A 9,909-nucleotide genomic window follows, 5' to 3' on the forward strand; every position below is an offset into this window, starting at 1 on the left:
CTATAAAAGATGAAAGCAATTGATGGTAGGCCTGGACTAAACAATCTTAAAGGCAGCTTCTAGCTTTATGATTTTAGACTTTTACCACTGGAAAAAATATGATGGCTGTGTTTTCCACCAACTGTCTAAAGCACCAACTTAAGTGTACATCAATGTAATGCTTTTTATTTGAATAAGCAACAAGAGTTGCTTATTGATAACTTGTTACTGCATTCTTTAAGCTAACAAATTGTCCAAAGAGGCACTTGAGGAATTCAGGTAAGCATCATAATCTATTCAAGGGGTTGAGTTTTGTTCAAAAATAAATAATCAAATAGAGTTTAAAATAAGAAAAGAATTAGACTAATTCACATCCTGTATTTCTTTATCTGTCATTTGACTAATATGTGCCTTCAAGATTTTAAATGTGCATCTGTACTAACTCAGTGATTTGTTGTAATAGGCTTCTGTTCCTCAGAATTTTCTTCATAATGGCCATGTTAAGCCCTTCTTAACCTGTTGCTAGCGGGTCTGTTGCATTTCAGGTTGCTTATACTATTAAAAGACCAGACCCTTACATTATACCTTGATAAATAATTTTCTCCCAGTGATTACTTATTTACCTTATTTTAGTTTTTCCTAAATCTGCTAAAAACTTAATGAGCTTTTCATTCAAGCCTGATATATTGACCCTATTTTTAGTGATGGTTTTAAACCACTTCTTTGCTTTTCTCAAGGTAACCTTGGTGATATTGTTACATTTGTTCATTATCATTTTTTATGCAGCAACTATCTCTATTGATTTGTCTGTGGCCTTTAATTCAATGAATCACAACATATTGCTATTTGAGTGTCCCTCAATTTGGCAAAGTTTAACTACAGTGGAATGGTTCTCAGCCTACATTAGTGACTAAACCCCAGTCATTTTGTTTAATGGTGTTGAATCTGAGGTGAAAATGTTACATTCAAAGTTACCTCCGGAGCTAATTATGGGGCTTTTTACTTTTTCAGTTTTTATTAATGACCTGCCGACATCATACAGTTCATGAAATGCTCTGGATGTGTACATGCTGATGATACGACCTCAGACCCAGCAAGAGCTCAGGCAAGTGTGCAGGCATTGTGTGTTTAAACTAGAGATTCATTGAGTGATGCTCACAACACAGATACAAATTTTGCCCCAAATATACAGGCTCACAATTTTTTGTCTAACTACACAGAGCAATCCTGGATAATTTTATATTTGCCTACTTTATAAATGGAGGTAGGAGCACAACTAGCTGAAATAGATGATGAAATGATGAAATGTGTATCTGGGCTTTTATATACCATCCTATTCCCATATCAAATGTAATATAATTTTAGGTGGTAAAAACTTAACATTTCACAAGCATGCTATTTCCCACTAATTTTTTAAAAAATTGGTTGTTTATACCCATCTCTCTGAATGTAAATATGAAGGTAATACCCCAGAATGCTCTTTTCTTAAATTTGGAAAATTACCAAGTAGGAAAATATTCTCTACAGTAGCACAGCATTCTTTGAGACTAACTTGTCAATTACACTTTTGTATTCATCCACATGATAAAACACATGTAAGGCCTGAATGCTCACTGGGTATAGTCCATATCTTTAGAAGTAACTTCTCAACTCACAGAAGTCTCCCTTCACTGCCTCCTTTGTATACGGCAGGACTCTGGACCACATTTAGTATTATAAGATTCCCTGAACTTCCCTTGGGCCAAAGCAGAGGAATTGAGTTTGTAGATGGAAACAGAAGAACAAACCAAGTTTGAATGGATGAACTTTGCGGCTGGGTTTTCAGTATGTCTTGGGTCAGAGGCAGCCAGACATTCTGTTCCAAGAGCTCTTCAGACGCTCATAATGAACCTCTCTTGTCTGTAGAAGTTGTGCATGTACTAATGACATAGAGATGTGAGAGACAGTTTCTGTACTCAAGGAGGTTATATTCCCATGTGAATAGTAGTTAAAGGAATATGTTCTGAGCAAGGCTGCCTGGTTTCAATTTCTGGTTCTGCCACCTGGCAGAGTAACATTGGGCCAGTGGCTTATCCTTTTTTGGCTTCAGTTTCCTCATCAATAATATACATTTCATAGTCATACCTCCCTCATGGAGTTTTTGAGTGTCCAATTTGATAATACATGTAGGGGGCTTACAAAAGTGACACACATTGAAAGTACTGAATAAATGGTTAGCCATGATTATTATTAAAGAAATAAGCATTCTACAATAAGGTAAGTGCTACAGAAGTAGATACGAAACACTCTGAGAGCAGAAGATGAGAATCAATTCTATCTTAAGGAAATGATGATTGGCTGGAAGAGAACTTCATAGAAGAGATTAAATTGTAAAATACTAATAGCCATTCTTTACTGCACAGTTGCTATGTTATAGGCACTGGACTGAGCACTTCAAAGACTTAATCTTATTTAGTTCTCACAACAATGCTCTGTTTAATGTTTCTCCTTTTACAGAGGACACAGAGGCTCAGGAAGACTGAGTAATTTGCCACAGGTCCTAAAGCCAGGAGGTGGTAGAGCTGGGATGCAGCTGGAGTCAGTGCTAGATTCACACCTAGGTTTAAGTGCACTGATGCTCATGCTCCTAACAACTATGTAACAGTTCCTTCTCCCTTAAGCTTATCTTCAAAGGATGCATATGAGTTTGCTGGTTGAAGAAGGGTGCTAGGCAGAGAATAATTTGACACAGTGGGGAAAATATGTGCAAAAGTAACAAAGGTGTGAAAATAGGCAACAAGAGTTTGGGGACCACATGGTAAAAGGCCATTAAGGTCAAGCTAAAAAGCTTGGATTTGGGCTTGGGAATAGTGGAGAGCCAATCGGATGTGCATGTGAGAGAAGAAACAGAGTGGGCATTGGTTCTGGATGGATTGGAGGGCCATGACATTTGGAGGTGGGAAGCCTTTAGAAAGAGGTTTGTTATATCAGTCTGGGCAAGAAATAGTGAGAGCTTGAAGTTAGGAAGTGAGGGGAGAATTAGAGTAGAAACAACCGATTTGAGAGGCTTTTCAGTAGCCGATTGAACAAGGTTTGACACCTGATGGCATCAGTGAGGGAGAGGTAGGCTGAGGCTGACTCAGGTCTCAGGCCCCGTGGCTAGTGGTTGAAATGAATGGAGATGGTAAATAGAAGCAGCTTACATAAAATCCATTTAAGGATTTGTTAGGTAAAATCAGTATTAAGAAATAGCAAAACTTCTAAAGGAGGTGTTGAGGATATGAGGGGGCATTTTCAGAGAAGATTTACATTTGACAATGCAAACTTCTATTGTCTGTAAGAAGAGTAAAGGAGAAACTAAAGGTACCAGCACCTTGGAAATTTTCCAATTGCCATTACAGGCTCTTAGAGGGTCAGCGGAAATGGCAAGTACACACAACTTTCAATTACAGTAAAAGCTCACTGATTTGGATTAATTGGGGTAAAGGGCAGCCTGACTAAATAAAAGTCTGATTTATAGAAAAAATTTAAATAAATTCAGTTTGATTACTTTTAAGTATTTTAAGCTAACTCTGTTTTTTATTTAAAATGTCAAATTGCTAAGGCTGATTTGTGAATAATACAAAAAAGACCCAATATGAAGGGCAATTATATTAATTAATTAATTAGATAAATATTTAGTGCCCATCATATGCCAGGCAATAGTGATCATAAATGATGCCTCTAAGTGTCACAATCACTTTATGTTTAAAAATAACCATTTTCCTTTTCTCTTGCAGATCCAAATCTTTAAAAGGCATACATATCTGAAAAATCGGTCTCAAAATGAGTTGCCTTGTAGGCCTTTTCTTGTTTTATAAAAAGGAGAAAGTTCTCCACTTAGATAATCACAATTCGTGAAATGAGAACTTAAGGAGATTTTCCTATACCAGAGACTCCTATTGGTCTCTATGCTTCTGTTTTTACAACTTTTCGGTCCATCTTCCTGTAGTGGGCATTGTTTCTAAAAGGCAAAATTGACCCTGTTGATTCCAGGTTTCAGCTCCTCCCATTTTAGGTATTATCTACAGGATAAAATCCAAGCAAGTTCTTTGGCATAGAATTCAAGGCTGGTCACATCACAATTCTTATCTCTCTCTATGTGATGAACTCAAAATTTCCACCTGCCTTGCTTCTCACACCCTGCTGCTCCTTGTGTCTGTACTTTTGCATATGCTGTTCCATCTGTTTAGCAGTTCCTTCCTATTGTGTCTTTGAACTTATATTCATTCTTCAAAACCTGGCTTAGGAGGTACTTCCTGTTTTCTTTCCCTTCTAGACAGAAAGACTCATTCCTTTGTCTGTTTCACTTCTGTGATTCTAATATTGCTTGTATCACATGGACATTTGTTTATTTGTTTAAATGTGTCTCTCCCTCACTAGACTACAAATTCCTTGAGGTCAAAGGCCTTGTGGCATTTAACTTTGTCTCTATGTACCAAGCACAGCGCCAAACACAAGATAGACACTAATAAGTTAATTACCGAATTGAATTGAGCAGAGTGTTCTTAACTACTGTGGGCACTATCAAAGTTGCTAGCTTTGCCCTTTCATCCTGCCCACTTGCATTCAATTTACTCTTATCATAACAAAATAGTGGTCGGCATGGGTGGAAGCAGGGGTAACTGGTTGTGATTGTTAATTTTAGGTGTCCACTTGATTGGGTTAAGGGGTACTTAGCTGGTAAAACATTTCTGTGAGGGGTGGGTAGCATTTTTAGAGATTAGCATTTGAATCAGTAGACTCAGTAAAAATGATCCATCCTCACTCATGTAGGCAAGCATCATCCAGTGTGTTGAGAGCCCAGACTGAACACAAATGAGAAGGAAGGGTGAATTTGCTTTCTCTTTTTGAGGTGGGGCATCCTCTTTCTCCTACCCTTGGAGATGAGAACTCTAGGTTCTTGGGTCTTCAGACTCCAGTGGTCCCACAGGTTCTCATGCCTTTGGACTCAGATGAATTACGTCACTGGCTTCCCTGGTTCTCAGCTTGCAGGCAGCATATTGTGGGACTTCTTGGTCTCTATGATTACGAGTCAATTCCTAAAAAACCCTCTTTACCTATCTATCTGTCTTTCTGCCAATCTGTCTGTCTATCCCATTGGTTCTATTTCACTAGAGAACTCTAATATTGGTAAAATTTAAAATCAGGTAATGTTATTTCTTGCTATAATTTTGGGTTGAAAGGGTATTTTACTATGATGCATATGTATTTTCTTGCCTTTAGACTTATCTGTACATTCCTTTCCCAGTTCTTCAACCCACTCCCATCATATCTTCTTTCTATCACTGTCTCTCTATCACTTTCTGTCTAGGTTCAAAGTCAAGTCCATAATTAGATCAGAACTTTATGTCTCGATTTAGTGATGTGTCATCAGAAGCTCAGAATATTTCACATTTTGGAGTTAGGCACATTTAAGTGCTATCATTCACCTCCATAAATTCATGCTACATTTAATCTTCTGACTATTAGCTTTCTCCACTGTCCAACCCTCCCAGCAATTCTGTCTTAGGGCACCTAAGAGTAAGTGATCGCTATGACAAGAAGATAAGTAATTAATTAGATTGATGTTCAAAGAGTCCCCCGCAAGTTGTCAATATCCATATTTATATCATAATGCTACAATTTTGGCAGAGTTATTTCCTTTTTATGAAAATCTGATAAAGCAATTTTCAGATTTCCTGACATGAATCAAAAATTTGAAAAATACACAGATATAGACCCATATTCCTGTTAACTTTCCTTCATTTCGAGTAATTTTACACTTTGAGATTTTAAGTTGGGAAAGAATAATAATTAAATATGGTTAAGAATGGGTTTTCAAACAAACTTCCTAGTCTGTTTTTGAAAAGTCAAGGCATTCTAATATAACTTCACTTATTAAAACATTTTAGTAGGAGAGTCTAAATAAGCATTTTTAATCCTTGCTGGATTATAGCAAAATACAAAGGAAATGGTAAAAAGATTTTTCTTAATTTCTATAAAAAGTAATTTAGTAATTGGAGATGATTCTAAAGTGCTACAGAATGTAGTATGTGTGAGGCTTTAAATACTCTCTCTCTCTCTCACACATACACACACACAGACACACAAATAGTATTACAAGAAACAATAAACACAAAATCATTCCTAAAACTACCCAGAGAGAAAATGAGTAGTGAAATTTATACTAGGTGATTGTTTTAAAATTATCCAATGAACATAAAGTCCATACCACATTTTTCTATATTCAGATGTTCTAGAGGCTGATGTTTAGGATGTTGCATATAATTAAAAGTTTAGATGTCTATGGAATCCTGATAATGTTTTTCCTGGGTGAACTAATTTTGTTATCCATAGTAAGTTGGCAGAAAATAACAAAACAAAATGATAGGTATTTTATCAGCATTATTGTTCAGAAATGCTGATTCTTTTACTTGAAACCCATATTGTTAAACTTTCCATTTTATGTCACTGAAAAAGGCAGATTTAATACTAACAAAAAGCTATTGTGAAAAGGCTTCCCTGGGTCCTTGACTACTGCATGAAAAAAGTTAATCAATTAAGGAAGCCTATCACAGAGGATCATAAGTTCTACAACTGATGATCCCAGGACTGTAATTGGCCTTCTTGTTTGTATTATTACTCATCAAAGCTGGATAATTACTACCACCAGCAGAAGACAGCCCCTCACTGCCCTTTGTGTAAAGGAACCTTCAGCTGGCATATCCCTTAATGATAGTCTGTGAAATCTTATCGATGCGCATATTCAATTCTACTTTTCAGTTGTGTTGATAATATAGTATTTTAGCATTTTGGAAGTGCAAAATTCATGAAATCATGTCTGTCCAGTATCCAGATAAAGTCACTCTGTGCCACCTGGTGAATGTCCATTTAAGAACAAGCAACAAGTTCAGGTTCTGTTCACCTCCACTTCTGGAACTAGGGCCTCTTGCTAATCTTTGGGGATACTTTTAAGTATGGGGCTTTGTTGAAGGCAAACCTGAAGGGAGACTGTGAGTAGCTTCCTTGGGATATCTACTCTGATTTTATGATCCTAGTGCAGTTGAACACGAATACATTAAGTATCAAGAAACTGCACTTGCTCCAAGAAGGTGATGGCGGTGGTAATAGTTTGGATAACCCCTCATAATCATATCATGATATCTAAAATAAATGAAGTGAACATTTTTACACCATTATACCCTACAATACAATTCAATAAACATTATTAAATGCCTCTTGTACGAAAGGTCCAGGGATAAAAAGTCAACTTTACGAAATAAATGATTATAAACACTCTAATTATAAGAGTTCACTTTCCAAAAGCTCTGTACCATTCATTGTCCTTGTGGATCAACCTTTTATCAATTTCTCAATACCAGTGCTTGGATTACTTAGCTCTAAGTCATAAGTTTACTGCAGTCATTCATTAATTCATTCAACACATTTGTTGGGCGGTTGGGATGTGTAGGCATTATGCTAGTTGCTACAACTGAAGAACTCCTGGGGTTCTTGACTATGTTAACCACCTTTCTTAGCCCTAGACGGATCCTTTTTCCTGACTTATACCACAGGCTTGAATCCTGACTCCCCTGTTGATTCAAGCTGTGATATAATTCTTGACTGGGTTAGTTATTTTACTCTGCCTGGTCTGCTGCTTGTGACTCCTATCATCAACTCCTGGCCTTAAACCCTGATATCTGGGCTTAACTCCTGCCTTATTGGTCTCTGCCCCAGGACATAGCTGTGGGTTCTTGGGCTTATCTTTGATTTGTGTATGGCTATTATTACTAGAGTTCTGTTGTTGCACTCACAGATAATTTAGGGGGTCTATGCCAGTGTAAGAGTGCTTCTACTGATGGCTCCAGGTCAGCATATTCTCTTAGCAAAAGAGTGTATCTGCTATCTACTGCCACAATATGCACTGTAGCAAGCAACCATAATACAAAACCCAGTATAAAACAGTAAGCATTTACTTAGCTCATGAGTCTTCGGGTGGAGAGGAGAGTTGCATTCTGGCTGGCAAGTCACATACAAGGCAGGTTTATTGATTCTGCTGGGCTTTCTTACATGTCTGGAGCCTAGGCTTGGACAACTGCACTGAGTCAGCCTCTTTCTTTAGTCTCTCATCTGCAAGCAGGTCAGCTGGGTTTATGTTCATTGCAGTACCAGGCTTCTAAGAAAGAAGGCAAGCAAGGATACTTGAGGCCTAGGCTCTGTACTATGACAGTGTCAGTTTCACTGACCCTTTTTGTCAAAATAAGTCACAAGGGCAGCCCAGATTCAAGGAGAGGGGAAGTAGCTGCAAAAAAGTTGAAGAGTGTAGCTGCAAAGTCACAATTAGGAGTCTGGAAAACTGGGGCAACATTTGCAGTCAGTCTTCCATAGTGAATTGGTTTCCAACCATTAAACATTGTGTTTCTTGACAGTCTTTAGCTTGGTCTTGGGTAGGAGTGGGGATGTGAGCCTGAAGTATGGCAGAGAGAAGGGAGACAGTATTCTTTGGGGTGAGTTTACAATGGGTATACTCCATGTGTCCAATTCACTCTATTTAAATGTAATTTATTTCTGTTGCTTTGTAGTTTATTTATATCTGAATGCTTACTTTCACATTTGGTTAGTGTTTTATTTACCATAAGAATGCATTAACTACAAAGAATAATCCCTCTCTTGTCATCAGACAATTACATTTAATTATCCCTATATGAGTAAGATGTATAAAATGATGACATCTCAGAGTCTGCAGAGACCACCGTCATTATTTCTCAGTTCTACTGATGCAAAGAGATGACAGTTTATTTTCCAACTTTATGTCTTTTTCTCCTCTATGCTGGATAATCCTCAGAAACACCTGTGACTTTTATTCAACTTTTTGACTAACAATTATCATGGTGTCTAACACGTTTTAGGCATTGTTTGACAAAACAGTTCCTGGCAATGAGTTGACAATAGGTCTTTCTTCACTTTCTTGGCTCTTTCTCCCACCTCCGACACAGCACTGCCTCCAGGTGGGAGAAGGAAGGTGAAGCCTAGAAAAAGATATCACCTTATGTGACCCTATGGAACATGTATTTCTGGCTGAAGAAGCTGAAGATGAAAGATGCAAAGGCATGAAAGTGAATGACATAGTCTAAGGAAAAAGCAAGAAGTTCTGTTTGGCTAAAACACAGAATGATGGAGATAAGCCAGCATAGAGAGGTTGGATCTATGATAATCCTCTAGGATGTGAGGAGCCTTTGAAGATTGTTTAACAGAGAGTTTCAATATCTAGTGGCATTGAGGAAGAAAAAGTTAAGAGAAGAGCATTAAAGATGGGGGTGATGGTTAAAAAAATGTGTTGCAAGAGTTAGACAAGACAGGACTAAAGCAGTTACAAAGATGGGGCTTTATTTTGTTTTTCTTGTGAGACATTTTAGAGATTGTATTGACAGAATTGGATGTTAAGGGTAAACGAGAGAAGAAGAATTAGATAATGACGTTAAATCTGACTGGGAAATGACAATATTACTAATGGCGCTGGTAGAAATAGGAAAAGAGATGTGTTCAGTTTTAGGTGTACTAAATATGATGCAGGAAATCAAAGTTGAGGTAGTCAGTTAACTGAGAGAAGTTGCATCCTGTGTTCAGGAGAGAATCTGGGGGTAAGAGTTATAGATTTAGGAGTCATTGACATATGTGAGACTAGCTGAAGACATGAAATGAGCTAGATTGCCCAGGAAGGAGGTGTGGACTGAGAAAATAAGCATGGCAAGGATGGGAACAAACATCAAAATGGGTGGGACAAAGAAGAGAAATCAACCAAAGGAAGAGGAGAAGACAAAAGATTTTAAAGACAATTTCTGATGAAAACTTCTGCAAATTGTTTCTTTGATTTAAGGCTCATGTATACATATGTAACTTACCTGCACATTGTGCACATGTACCATAAAA

This window comes from Pongo abelii, chromosome 10 (assembly GCF_028885655.2).
Source record: "Pongo abelii isolate AG06213 chromosome 10, NHGRI_mPonAbe1-v2.0_pri, whole genome shotgun sequence".
NCBI lineage: Eukaryota > Metazoa > Chordata > Mammalia > Primates > Hominidae > Pongo > Pongo abelii.